The sequence below is a fragment of the Strix aluco genome, chromosome 1 (assembly GCF_031877795.1).
Source record: "Strix aluco isolate bStrAlu1 chromosome 1, bStrAlu1.hap1, whole genome shotgun sequence".
Lineage (NCBI taxonomy): Eukaryota > Metazoa > Chordata > Aves > Strigiformes > Strigidae > Strix > Strix aluco.
This window is the reverse complement of record NC_133931.1, coordinates 4,348,128-4,362,651: the sequence shown is the minus strand read 5'-3', so window position 1 is coordinate 4,362,651 and position 14,524 is coordinate 4,348,128. Positions and strand designations below refer to the sequence as shown.

At 39.3% G+C, this 14,524-nt stretch overlaps 1 protein-coding gene across 8 annotated transcripts in view; it reads right to left on the bottom strand.

Moving 5' to 3' along the window:
- The window catches only part of PTK2 (protein tyrosine kinase 2), a 230,038-nt gene that overhangs the window by 141,349 nt on the left and 74,165 nt on the right, over positions 1-14,524 (bottom strand). Inside the window, exon 1 of one of the 8 annotated variants that reach the window (XM_074831507.1) lies at positions 256-270. The exons of the other annotated variants lie outside the window; for them this stretch is intronic. The gene's annotated coding sequence lies outside the window, so the exon portion shown is untranslated. Of the gene's footprint in view, positions 1-255; positions 271-14,524 lie in introns of those variants that run through there. 8 annotated transcript variants of the gene reach the window in all.

Here is a 14,524-nt window from a genome sequence, read left to right as displayed (position 1 = left end):
TGGTCTGTAGTAGAAAAATTAATTGGAACCTGGAAGAGTTGGGTTCAATCTCCTACAGTAAGACAAGTTTTGTTGCAATTAAGCTTTATCATTTTTGTCACTTCAAACTGTGGAAGAAATCACGCAGAAGTGTCTCAAGAACACCTGATCACGGTACGTGTGGCACGGTTTTCCTCCTCTCCCCTCCACCCTTCCATGACAGGGGACATCTAGGTCAAACTACACCATGTCTTGCAATTCATGGGCAACACATACAACACAGCCTTTGCCACAATGAGCTTCAGCCACTTCCATTAAAGCAACTGTGTTCCTTCAACTTGGAACGGGGTCAGAAATATCAGGTAGTTCAGTTGCTGCACATTCTGAAAAAAAAAACAGCAGTAAAATTCAGTCTTCCGGCATTCTTTGACGGCCCATCAGCTAGCTAATGAGCACAAACATGACAATAGATGTATCAGCACTCACTTAGGTCCAAAACCACCAGCGTGTGCTGTCCCTCATCACGTGAGGGTATCAAGGGACATGGGGATGACTGATGTAACATCTGCATCGTCAAGAAACTAGGGCAAACCTGAAGAAATCAAGTAAGCAGGTTTCACTACCTCCACATGAATTTACTGCATCTTTTTATAATATATTTGATCACTGCATTAAGAAGACTCATAAAGATGAAACCATTACTTTCTAGTGTATTTTTACTCTATTCAATTATTTCTCTGGAAACAATTAATCAATTCTCCACCACATCATAGTGATGAAATACACAATTTGCGTACAACACACTGACCATTTGCAGAAACTGCAGGTGGTAATAAATTAAGTTGGTGTTACACAAACAAGACACCTCCAGTAAGCTAACAATACACACAGAGCTATCAATCCAATCTTCCTTCAAGCCCTATTAGAACATACAGAAACATTAAGGGGGGGACTACTTAAGCATGTTCAATTTTTTTAAAGCCTGAGTTTTACTTGGCCTAAAAATACAATCTCTTACAAGAGGATCTGGTAATTAAAACAGTTTTGCCCATGAGCTTCAGGAAGAGCTTTTAGATATTTGCAATCTGTGCTCTTAATATATCTAAACTTATTTTAAAATAACTACTCCACAGTAGCTAGAAAGAAAATAGAAAAACAATCTCTTTCTACAAGGAGTGAATGCGCTTTAACATACTTGAAAATACACATATTTCTGCACAAAACCACAATACTGTTCAGTTGTGGTAACATACCCTCCACGCTACAAACTTTTTTCCATAAGATTTCACGGGTTGGAGGCACCTAGTGTCACTCAAACCCCATGCAAACTGGTACAGTAGCTAGCTTTAGGAAAAAGGACACAAAGGGATAAAATATTAAGTATTCCAACTGAAGGATACAGTATTTCATTGCATTGTTAGTTTTAGCCTGAAATTGGGTCTTCAGGATCTTTGTAACTTCGAGGAGGTTCTGCCAGTGCTTACTAAAGGCAAGGGGTGTCTACTGTCTTCAGCATCATACAATCCCTTGCCAGCAAAGAACCCCAAGGTGCAACAGAGTAGAAAAGTCAATGGAATTTCCACCACATCCTGAGTACCGTCCAGAAAGTCCACAGAAGCACAACTAAAATGATTAAGGGACAGAGCAGCAGCCATGTGAGGGGAACCTAAAAAAGCTGGGACTTCAGCCTAGAACTTGATCAGTAGTTACAAAATCCATGATGATGGAGAAACTGAACCCTAAACTAATCCCCTAATTAGTTTCAGTCAAAAGATCTTTTCTAAACAGGAGGTAGCGGACAGCAGACTGTGGAGACAGATAGTAACAGCAAATTCAGAAAAGTATGGACAACGGGCGCATGAATGGATATTAAAAGGCTCTCTACAAGTCTGTAATGTAGTGGAAGCTGAAGAAACACAAGGAAGATGGACTGCAGACAACAGCCATGCTCACGTTGTCTCCTGGAAGAGTCAAATAGGAGATGCTGTCAAAGACAGTGGACCACTGATGCAATACATTTTTTTTATATTAAGAACATCCAGAAAAGCTTAACCTTTCTTCTTCTACTGTTGAAGCTGAAATATGACCCTTAGTACTTCCAGAAAGTTCAGATGAAAATACAGATACACCAGCTTTGTGAGCTTTCTCATGTCTTATTTTTAATAGACTACATTTATCAAGTCAATAGTTGCCAGTGCAAGATGATGACCGGAAAAGACTGACATGAAGTCAGAAAACAAAAAAGTCAAATAACATTTTGACAGTTTTTCTGCATGGAACAAATCAGAAAATTAAACAATCCTAGAAAAAAGCACATCTATGAATGCATCAGAAAAGCCTACACTGTATATTCTGACTCTTATAAGGGTTCATAAGTTTAAAAAAAAAGAAAATTAAAGATGGCCCATCACTCATTGCAGTACTTTCAGAGGTTTTTTTAAATGCCAAATATTTTCTTGCACACAGTTCAAGTTCTCATGTAGAGTTTAATGTTCAAATATCATTAAAGGAATTTAAGCCTGGTTTTCAGATCTGCTTCTGTAAGAAGCTACAAAATTGATGTACGATTATTTCTGAAGAATATATTTTGTACAGAGGATTGAGTTAATATTTCAAAGGCAAGTAAGTTGTCACCACAGGCTGCTGAACCAACTTAATTTAACCAATTTGTCCTTGCTGCTGCCAAAGCTGCGGAGCTCGCTACCCCTTTCCTCCCTGCCAAGTGTTTCCTCATCCACTCCTCCTAACTATGCAGCCCTTGCTTCCCTTCTGTGGCCTCCTGCTGCTTCTTAAACAGTTTCTGAGCTACTTTTACTTATTAAGACAGAAGAAATCAGTCCAGGCTTTTTTCTGGGTTTGGTGGGGGTTTGGTTTTGTTTTTTTCGGGGTTTTTGGGGGGAAGGTCCATTTTGATGAGGTAAAGTGGCTCAGAAAAGCTCTAAAGTAAGCAGCAAAAGCACATGGCAAGTAGTAGAGAAGAGGCTTCCCACTTTTGGCAGCTGCAAGCTGGTATGTCGGCTCACTGATCTTGGACTACACCGGAGTGGGGAGGGGAAGAAACCAAACCACTAACCCAAACCAACATCAGTGGGAGATAGATAGAAACCATTTTCCCCTGCACACGCAAAAGGGGGAGAAATGAGTTGTGTTTTGGTGAAACTGCTGAAAAAGTACAGCTGCACGAATCATTTCCAGTCCAAATCTGACAGCTCTGAGCTTCTGATGCTAAAACATTAAATAGCATTTACTGATTTTCAATACCTGGGGAAGAAGGGAGAATGACGGCGGGCAGAGTAGTAATAGGAGAGGAACTCTTCCACTGTAATGATTAAAGAAGGCAAAAATAATTTGGTTAAAATACCTATATTAAAAATTCACGTGTCATTTTCAACTTGAACCTTATTTTTATCCTCTTCCTTTACACAGAATCACAGAATCATCTAGGTTGGAAAGGACACTGAAGATCATCTAGTCCAACCGTTAACCTAGCACTGACAGTTCCCAACTACACCAGATCCGTCAGCGCTATGTCAACCCGACTCTTAAACACCTCCGGGGATGGGGACTCCACCACCTCCCTGGGCAGCACCTTCCAACACCTAACAACCCGTTCTGCAAAGAAATCCTTCCTAATATCCAGTCTAAACCTTCCCTGGCGCAACTTGAGGCCATTCCCTCTTGTCCTATCACTTGTTCCTTGGTTCAAGAGACTCATCCCCAGCTCTCTGCACCCTCCTTTCAGGTAGTTGTAGAGGGCAATGAGCTCCCCCGTCAGCCTCCTCTTCTTCAGACTAAACCCCCCCAGTTCCCTCAGCCGCTCCCCATCACACCTGTGCTCCAGACTCTGCACCAGCTTTGTTGCCCTTCTCTGGACAGGCTCGAGTCATTCAATGGCCTTTTTGTAGTGAGGGGCCCAAAACTGAACACAGTCATCGAGGTGCGGCCTCACCAGTGCCGAGTACAGGGGTAAGATCCCTTCCCTGTCCCTGCTGGCCACGCTATTGCTGATACAAGCCAGGATGCCATTGGCCTTCTTGGCCACCTGAGCACACTGCTGGCTCCTGTTCAGCCGGCTGTCAATCAACACCCCCAGGTCCCTCTCTGACTGGCAGCTCTCCAGCCACTCCTCCCCAAGCCTGTAGCACTGCTGGGGGTTGTTGTGACCCAAGTGCAGCACCCGGCATTTGGCCTTATTGAAACTCCTACAGTTGTCCTCAGCCCATCGCTCCAGCCTGTCCAGGTCTCTCTGCAGAGCCTCCCTACCCTCGAGCAGATCAACACTCCCACCCAACTTGGTGTCATCTGCAAACTTACTGAGGGTGCACTCGATCCCCTTGTCTAGATCATCAATAAAGATGTTAAACAGGAGTGGCCCCAAAACTGAGCTCTGGGGGACACCACTCGTGACCAGCCGCCCACAGGATTTAACTCCATTCACCACAACTCTTTGGGCCCGGCCATCCAGCCAGTTTTTTACCCAGCAAAGCGTGCGATCATCCAAGCCTCGAGCAGCCAGTTTCGCCAGGAGAATGCTGTGGGAGATGGTGTCAAAGGCCTTGCTAAAGTCAAGGTAAACTACATCCACAGCCTTTCCCTCATCCAATAAGCAGGTCACTCTGTCGTAGAAGGAGATCAGGTTTGTTAAGCAGGACCTGCCTTTCATAAACCCATGCTGACTGGGCCTGATCATCTGGTTGTCCCGCATGTGTTGTGTGATGGTACTCAGGATGAGCTGCTCCATCAGCTTCCCGAGCACCAACGTCAAGCTGACAGGCCTGTAATTTCCCGGATTATCCTTCCGACCCTTCTTATATATGGGCGTCACATTGGCCAGTTTCCAATCTGTCGGGACCTCCCCGGTCAGCCAGGACTGCTGGTAAATGATGGAAAGTGGCTTGGCGAGCACCCCAGCCAGCTCCTTCAGCACCCTCGGGTGTACCCCATCAGGTCCCATAGACTTGTGTGTGTCTATGTGATGCAGTAGGTCACTGACTGTCTCCTCCTGGATTGAAGCCATTTATCATTTAAAGCCATTTATCAACTATTAGCTGGCACCCAGCTAAGTTTGACCAACTAAATGGGCAGATTTGAAAAAGAGACCAAGAATCTTTAGCAGTAATGTACTGAAACGGCAGAGAAATATCCAGTAAGTGTCAGAGTGGACAGAAGAAGGAACAAACATGAAGACAGAAAAGGAAGGAGCTGCTGAGAAAAACAAGTAACACACTCAGGGCAGAGTGACTGAATTTTTACGATATTCAGCAGCAGGTTCAAAAATGAGAGTCCAGCTTCCTGGCTGAAATAACACTCATCTTCCAGCGCCTCACCTACCCCACCATGGAGGATCTCACTGATCTACAAAGCTCCTATGTACATCTCCTTAATAACAAAGATGAGCCGTTCTTTACATCACTGACAGACCTGTATCATCTATACTCCTTACCCTGCATACTCAATAAAGAACAGAAACTGCAGATTCATTACCTCTTAATCATGAAAAATAAAGTTTTTACAGTAACAGCCTTGCTGAACTTAAAGTTTTGTTTCTACAACAGACTTAAAAAGGTTGTATATAATAGACTAAATGTAAGGCCTCAGGCATACATTAATTGCTTATCATTAATTTAAGATTATTCTTGTATTTCCTGACAGTGGAACAACACAACAAATTTATGTTGTAGTGATTTCTCAGTTTGAAGTGTTTGTAAACTGGACAATTACAGCTGCTCTAGTAGCCAGTGTTCTTCAAATATATATCTTCTAAAAAAAAAAAAAAATTAAAAAAAAATTTAAAAATCAATCTGATGCTATGTTTTGCAACATGCACTTTGATGGTATTATAAAATGCCTGTGAATGAAGAATAACAAGGTATGGAGAGTATACTTGTGAAATACTGAACACATTTGCCGAAGTGTATCTGAACTTTGTATCTCTGGAAATTTTACTATTAAAAATTCAGGCATCTCCTGACTTTGGGGTCAGATTAGATAGTGCATGAGTTGAAGGCCTTGAAGGCCCAATCTGAAAGGAAAAAAAAATAATTTAAAAATAGTCTAATACCTAGTTTACTCAAAACAATTACAATTTACCTTTGTTTAGGAGCGGAGCGTTTACTAACAGATTTGACAGTAGTTCTGGTACTAGAGCAGGTTTTATCACTTGATGCATTCTTACCAATGAAATTCTTGATTCCAGTAATTTGGACATAGGCAGAAATTGATGAAATTCCTGGGTGACAGGATAGACAAGTAAGGCTTGTTTGCATCTGATACAAGGCAGACAGTGATGAGCACCTGTAATTTGCACCAAAAATCAACAAAGCATCCCACAGTTATCATGGCACCATCTACAGACCTTCACCCAGGGATCAGAATTTAAAGAGCTGGTAGAAGCACCGTATTACAGGTTAAAAAACTTTTTGGCCAGAGACCATTTGAACACATGATAGAACAAGTTAACCACAGTAAAGCGTAAAGGAAAAAGGTTAATTTTAAATATGCCTGGCACAATCAATGGCAGCTTAAGCACACCTGACCTCTAACGATTTCCCAATATTTTATAAATGTCTAAGTATGGTTTTTAAAGATGCTCAGCATTTATCTGAACCATAATTCTATTACATTTTAATCAACTGCAGAATATTTCACTGAGCAAGTGAAGCGAATTTCATGACAGGCATACAAAGAGGAAGAACTCATTTAAAATGCTGCTGTATTCTTCTGTCACAGACAACCCTACTCAGACTAATGATGGACACCAAAAGAGGAGATCAGAGAAGCAAAGAGCCAAAAGCAGAGCCTGTCAGGCTTCAAGGACTTGTTTGTTCCACCTGGAAAACATGGAACTAGGACATTACACCCCAGGTAGCCTTGTGGGACACCATCCCCGCTGCTCTGCTCCTGGGGTTTGGTAGATGTAGTGCCAACATTCCTTCTACACAGATGTAGAATTTAAGACATTAAGAGTTAATAAGAAATAAGCTGATTATTTTCACACTCCAGAAGGAAATGAGTTTTTCCAATTTAAAAGGTGAATAGAATATTTTGCTAGTACAAAGAGGAGCAAAGAGCAGCATGCTTGATGAGACTTTGTGATTTACTCTACTCCTTCAGGTAAAGAAAAAACCAGCCCCCTAAACAAACATCTCCCAGGCCATCATCTTTCACTTAAAACAAGACTATGTATTTATGAAGTTTTAAGAAGAACAAGCAAATTCTGATTCATTAATGTACAACACTAATTCCTCATTTAAGATGTCAGTTAATAAAAAGCCTGAAAACATCCCTGTTCCTCTCTGATTTTTCACAGCAAGAACTGCTGCTGTACACTGTTTCACTGCTGCACTTCATAGCAGAAGTGAGATACACGTGAAAAGGGTGTTGGTGTAAGAAAAAAAACACCCTTCAGGTTTTTCTGCAGAAGTGGCAGCCCAGTCTTCCCCCATTTACTCCCTTATTTACTCCCCACTCTACCCACATACTTGCTGAAGGTCAGAAAGCTGCATTTATTTCAAGATTTCTTCATCAGAGTTGAGGTTTCTATGGCCAACTCGGACTGTGGAAAACTTTCCTCACCCCAAGCTGCAACCGATTTTTTTTTTAAACTAGACAACTGAAGATTCTTCATTTTTTTAATTAATCAAAAGAAACTCGCAGCTCAAAGATTTCAAAGACGAACACTGATACCAAAACTAAACAAAAACTTGTTTCAGTTTCTCTTTACTTCACATTAATGATACACTAGGTTATTTGTTTAAAACATCTCATCCATTTTTCCCTTGCACATACCAATTCAGTCATTTTAACAGTATTTAAAAGGAGATTTTTAAAAAAAATTGGTTTTTTAAGTTAACTATTTCACTGGTGTATCTGCCTTTGATTATTTTGTTTTCAGTCACCTGGAAAATACTTGATATAAAAAAAAAAGTGAAGCTAAGAGTTGTTGCTTTTATAAATCAGATAAATGTACAGAATAAAAAAGACCAAATACTTTATTGCTCATTTTTCAGATTTAAGACATAATTTTAGAACTGGATTTGTTTTTTCAGTCTTTAATTTAAAAAAAGAGAATACGCTGCTGCACAGCACATATTCCATCTTAAACTTAACAGATTTACCTTGATGTTTTGTTTTACAAAGTGTTTAACAAAAGGTAGATACCAATAAAAGGTATTTATTTGGATAAGGTTTTGTCAATTCTTCCAGGAAGCTCGCAAGAGAGGCTTAAATTCCTTGTTTGTTTGTTTTAATGCAATGAAATTAAGATTACAGAGAAATGTAACAAATTACTTTGGGAATATTCCTAAGAGTGTGTTGTTTTGACAGAAAGCTCTGAACTTCTAAATCAAGTTATTATAACATTTATATATTCTACTCTTACATGCTAAACAAAACAGTTCACAGTGATAAAACAAACAACATCTCTGTGGCCTGAAAGGAGCAAGAGCAAAAGGGAAAAAACACAAAGCAGTAGTAATCAAAGCCAGAAATAATAGTCCATCTAAAAATTCAGTGCCAGATTACACAGTACCACCGATGTAAAAGAAAACATATGCCATAATTAACAAATCATCAACCTAAAGTATTCAGGATCCACCCTTCTTCAATACAGCCTTAAATTTTGCAAAGCAATGGCCATACCTATGGTTCTCTGGGAGAACAGCAGATTTGAATATACAAACATATTTATGTTCAGGTGATAAACACTGGAATACGTACATGCACACAGTTAAGGAGGAGGAAGCATTCCAACACCTGAAAAGACCTGGCCCTCCAAACCTGTAAAAAACTGCACAGTCAGTCACAAAGGACACATTTTATGAGCCGCTTTATTGCATTACAGTAGGTTGACTGTCCTTGCAAGAACAGAGGCTTACATCCTATCTACTGCCTGCTCCGAGAAGTATTTTTCACATTGGAAGAAAGGAACAAGAAAACATTTTTATTTCCATTTCCAACAGAACTGGAGCAAGATTAATAATCTGAGTGTACGTTGGATATAAAGAGTGAGGAGAATCTAATAAAAATTAGGAAAAATATTCCCTCCAAGAATTTTATGGTAATAAATTTTAAAAAGTCACAGATTAACTCCTGCTTTGCATGATTATTCCAAGGCTAAAGCATCACACATACCACAGAAACAAACCTAAAATTCATTGTAATTGTCACACCCTCAGTCCAGGAACCATCCACACCAGTGAAAAGGAACGGCTCCCACTCCCCCAGATGTAGTGTTATTCCAAAGAATTGAAGTTTACTCAACTTCTTTGTGTTCCTATCACTGAGCAGGAAAATACTGACTGGTTTAAGGCATGAGTGACTGATCCTTTTTAAAAAGCATTAAAATAAATCATTATAGCGTATCAATAGCTTGTGTAGATCCACAAGCACACACTACGGGCAAGCGCACTTAACAGACAAGTAAAACCATTTTAAGTTGAGGTTTTGTTTTCTACCTGTGGTCTGGCCTCTTGTTTTTAAGTCTCCAAGAACAGTGTGTTCATACTAAACTTCTCTGAATTACCTAATACCATACTGAAGAAAGATAGAAGAGATGTGAGTGCAAGTTTCAAAGTTGGCTTAATTTCTCATTCTCCTGAAGATGCACAAGCCATCATGGCTATGCAAATGCATACAGAAACTTGAGATACTGAATATCCTTAAATTAATATTCTGGGAACCTCTCAATGGTAAGCATCTCCTGCATTCATAAATACATACCCAAGTATGATCCCATCTCAACCAAGTTTCAAATATGTAGTTTCTCACATGAGGGTTTTTTCCCCTGATGAATTTTACTTGTTCCTGAGACTCTTAAGCCCATCCTGGTTTATTTTATTTTAGCTGAACTGTGATTTTAGCATAAAAAAACCCCGAAGTAGAAATAAAGCTAGATTAAACAGAAATGAGTGCCATTTAACCATAGCCATAAAGATAGATTAAACAGAAATGTCTGCCATTGCTTTTCTATGTTGGATAAACATTAGGTTTTTTTAAAAAATAAATCACATATTTAAATTACTGCAAACTTTCTGTGCAATGAGTCCTCAAATTCATTTCTATCAGCTCAATAGCCAGCCATCAGATTATAAAGAACTTCACAATGGGCTGGTAATCAAGACATACTCATTATTTGTGCTTTGTCTTTAACTGCTAAATTATGAATGTTTCAGGAAAGCAATGCTCTGCTTCAGTATTTTCTCTAAATAGAAGCGAGCTGGGTATCACACATCAGGTTAAGGGTATGCATGACTTGAGGTACCAGGCTGTGATCTTCACTGGCTTATGCCAGTATATGACAGTCATCAACTTAAATGATGCTGGTGTCCAGTGGCACAGCATTACTATACTTTCTTCTTTTTCCTCACTCTTTAAGGAACTTACTATGCTCTTCTTTAAATTGTCGAACTAATGACCTGCAAGAAGTACTGAGCAGCTATTTTCATCATTGCTCTGCACTACAATATCAACTTTCTCAAATCTATTGCTACATTCCAGGCAATGTTTAACAACTAAAACTATTTTCTACTTAGCATCTAACCAGGAAACGTAAAAATAAAATGTTAACAGTTAGAAACTAATTTCTTTTATGTAGTAGTCCTTCTTACTATATATTTCCAATGAACAACATGGTGGTTAACTAGAGCAGAGGAACAACAGAAATGTACTCAGAGGAAATCTTGGGAGTAAAAAAACTAAAAAATATCAGAGACAGTAAAACCAAAAAAGTAGTACTAAATTAGAAGAGTAGAACATTCTAATTGGATGCACTATACTTACAGAAAGACTAACATGACTCCCCCCTTTGCTCTCTTGTAGAAAATTTTGCTAGAAAAGGCCCAATATAACACTGCTCAGAGGAACAGCAGCACTGCTGCCTGATACACAGCCTGGCCCGCTGCTTCCCACAAGACACAAGGTGCTGTGCAGTTCAGTCACACCTCTGGCCAAACCAAGTAACTTCCCCATTTTTCCTACAGTATGAAATGAGAATTACACAAAAAGGTCACGTATGTTAAGTGTTTTAACTAGGGGATAAAGGTGATGCACAGAAACATAATCAGGGTGTGCTTGTTCCTGAATTCAGATTATTTTCATTTTATTACCAGCTCATCCCCAGTCATACCCCTAACAGCCACTGCTTCCTTCCAGAACAGACTGGACACAGAAACAGCATTAACTACTTTGCCTTCCAATTTTAGCCAATAAACAATTTTGGAGCGGAGAGATTCCAGAGTGTACTTTCAACACAAACAATAAGAACTTTGAAAATTCCGAGTTCACAAAACAATCTGAAGGAGGGTTTATCACAGAAATTACTAGGTAGCCACAACCATAGCAAATGCTGCTGTTCCAGCTGTAATGCCTTGTTTTTCATCACTGAGGTATAGCACACTTAAACTGTACAAACACATCACATCCAGAGTTCTGAAAAGAAGTGCCAGATGCAAGCAATATTCCAAATGAATTCTTACCTCCACATTGACAAAAGATATTTAAAATTATGGTCAGATGTGTAAACTTGGTACTTTAAGCATCATACCCAACACTACCGGCCAACGTGGGTCACACACCCTGTTTCAGTAGAACCGGGTAAGTGCATCAAAAAACAGCAAGTTTGTTCAGTATCAGATCAAACCAGAACCCACAGAACTCCCAAAATGACTTTGGAAGAAAGAACAAATAATGGACATTTTCCTATCCAAGCACTGATTATACGTTGTACCCATTTATGTAGTTTGTATATTATATACTCTAGTGTGTGTGTATATATATATATAAAATAGTAAAATAAAAGCAATGTGGCTGAAGGAACAATAGCAAAAGTACAAAGGTGCAAATCCCTCATTTCAAGGGCAGAACAGGAACAGTGCAATGACATTCTCCTACATCTGTATAAGGAAACCTCAGGCATTACGTCCCCACAGTGTAACTAGAGTAAAATACCCTCAATATTAGAAAGGGTAGATTTAGAAACACACGGTAAAGCCTACCTTCTGCTAAAACCTACTGTTAGTTGATAAAACATTACCACACTGAGCTGAGAGGCAGCAGCGCTACCTGCCCATCCCACCTCTGTGCCAGAGCTGAACAGGTTAGGGTGCAAATCATGGATTCCTTTGCCACTCGCATGATAAAAGCAGCATACCAATTAGCATGGCACTGCCAACACGGTTGGGTGAAGAACAGATACACAACTCCCCGCCATCTGAACAGCACCTTCACTCTCTGGTAAAGGGCTGGGATGGGTATCTACAGCACATGTATACTTCCATTTTGACACGTACAGCTACATATGACCATAAATCAGAAACCGTTTAATTCAGCCTTTTAATTCTGCCAGGATGATTCAAGACCACTGCAATCAAACACCTGAATGGACAAAAAGCTGCTGTTCAAGTCGACTGGCAATGCAAGTTGTTGTATGGGAATCAGCCGTTATGATCAAGTTGAAAAGGTTGCTCTACTCTGAAGTATCTTTGTTGCAATTCTTCAGTTTATCTTGACCAACCATCATGTCACAGACTAGACAAAACCCCCTTTGAGTTGAACACACTAGGATTTCAGGAATACGATTCCTACCAGTATCTCCCCGTAACAGCAAGGACAACAGATCATTGCTGGGTCGCAAATGTAATTGCAGAAAGCCTACAAGAAGAGCTTAAATTTTATTGCCCCTTATCTTCAGAAACCAGCTGAGAAACTTCAGGAATATATCCAGTTCCTTTCCATCCTCCTCCCTAGAAATAAAGATTTAACAGGACTGCAGACCATTACTCAACCTGCAACTACTTGTGACGAAAGAGTTCTTTGCTACAGTAACCTTTATATGCTTATTAAAGGACAAAACTCAAACAGTATGGGAATCCTTGACCAAATACTGGCAAGAAAGTAATTAGTCTACTTTCATCAAGAGGTAGTATCGTTTAAATGAAGAAAAGTCTCATTTTACTGACAATTTTTAAGTAGAATTGGCTTAGACCAAATTCTTACTAGAATTGGAGAAAAAAAAAAAAGAAAGCATGCAATGAAAGGAAGGCACTACTATTATTTAATCATTAGTCAGACAACCCCAGGATGTCACATACTATAAGGAACATGACAGTGAAGATAATCTGCATCTTCTACAAGGTTGAGCACTGTGTTGGACACGTTGAAGATTACTGTATCTGTACCTCTTCCAATTCTGAAAGGAAACTGCCACATCCCTGAAGGGCCCATTCAGCTAACGTAAGATGAACCATCAAACACTGGAAGCAGAGAAGTTAAGACTATTCAATTGCCTCTGACAAAAAGAGACTTCTAGTTCTCTGGCATGTCAAATTGAAGTTAAAGTTTAGCCTTCAGTCTCAAAATGCCACACTTCAGTTTATTACGCTCTTCATCTGTTGATATGACACCCTCTACAGCTTGAAGTGTTTTCAGTTGCTGTGAACAGTTGTACCAAGTAATGGCAGAATTGCAGGTCACACACTGATCTTCTTCCTGTACTTTGTCAGCATGAGGAGACTTAGGCCATGGAAAAAAGTTTTTCCTTAGAAATTTCCTCAATAAAGCAAGGGACAATACTTAATTCACAGAGTGAGTCCAATTTAAATACAATAAGACAAACCAAAACCCTAGTGCTTAGTTATATGGATCTCAAATCACTGGCAGAGGAAACAACATTATTTTGGAAAGCAGTGACAGTGCTTGGGAAAAGTAATAAGCAATCTCTCTTCTGGCAAAGAAACAAACCTTGGTTATCAGATGGGGAAAAAAAAAAAAAAAGTAGTTTGTTTACAGATTATTTTCAAAGAAATGACTCAGCAGGATTGAATTCCACCCAGAAATACTTTTCATAACATCTTTGCTAAGCTACATTCAATATCAGAAGAGGAAAATCCAATCCTCTTCCTGTATGCCAGTAAATAAAGTGTCACATCAAGTGCTGGGACACCATCAGTTAATTCCAAAACCTCAGCATTCCTCATCCTTTACAACCTGTCAGAAAAAAATTAGCATCATAATTCTCAACAGGGATTCAATAGTAGATATTGCAGTGATCTCAATTATTCTGCGAGATGATGACAACTTCACAAATGCTACAATATTTTTATAACTGCTATAATCAAATACATTTATGATGTGCTGTACTTAAGCTTGCTTTAACGTAACATCTACAAAGACATTTCCTTATGTCTGTCTTTGGTTTCCTGTGCTAGTTTATAGAACTCAGTAGCTTGTACAGGCTTGCCTACTGTAATGTGATAGTGTATATTAATTTAAGATGTCTCCAGTTTTTAATAGATTACCGTGAACAAATCTGTATCAGGTCATGAATTTAAGGATAGTGAGGGGTATTTTCCAGACTAATAATTAATGAAAACTACATACCGAAATTTCTACAATATATGAATTCACAACTATTCCGTTTAAGCCACACTTCAGTGGAAGGATTGACAAATGGATGTATTTCTTACATATGTAACACCAGTCAGAAAAGCTTATTTCACTACAGTAGTTTTTCCAATAGAAGCTGTGCATGAAGATCAGTTGCCCAATG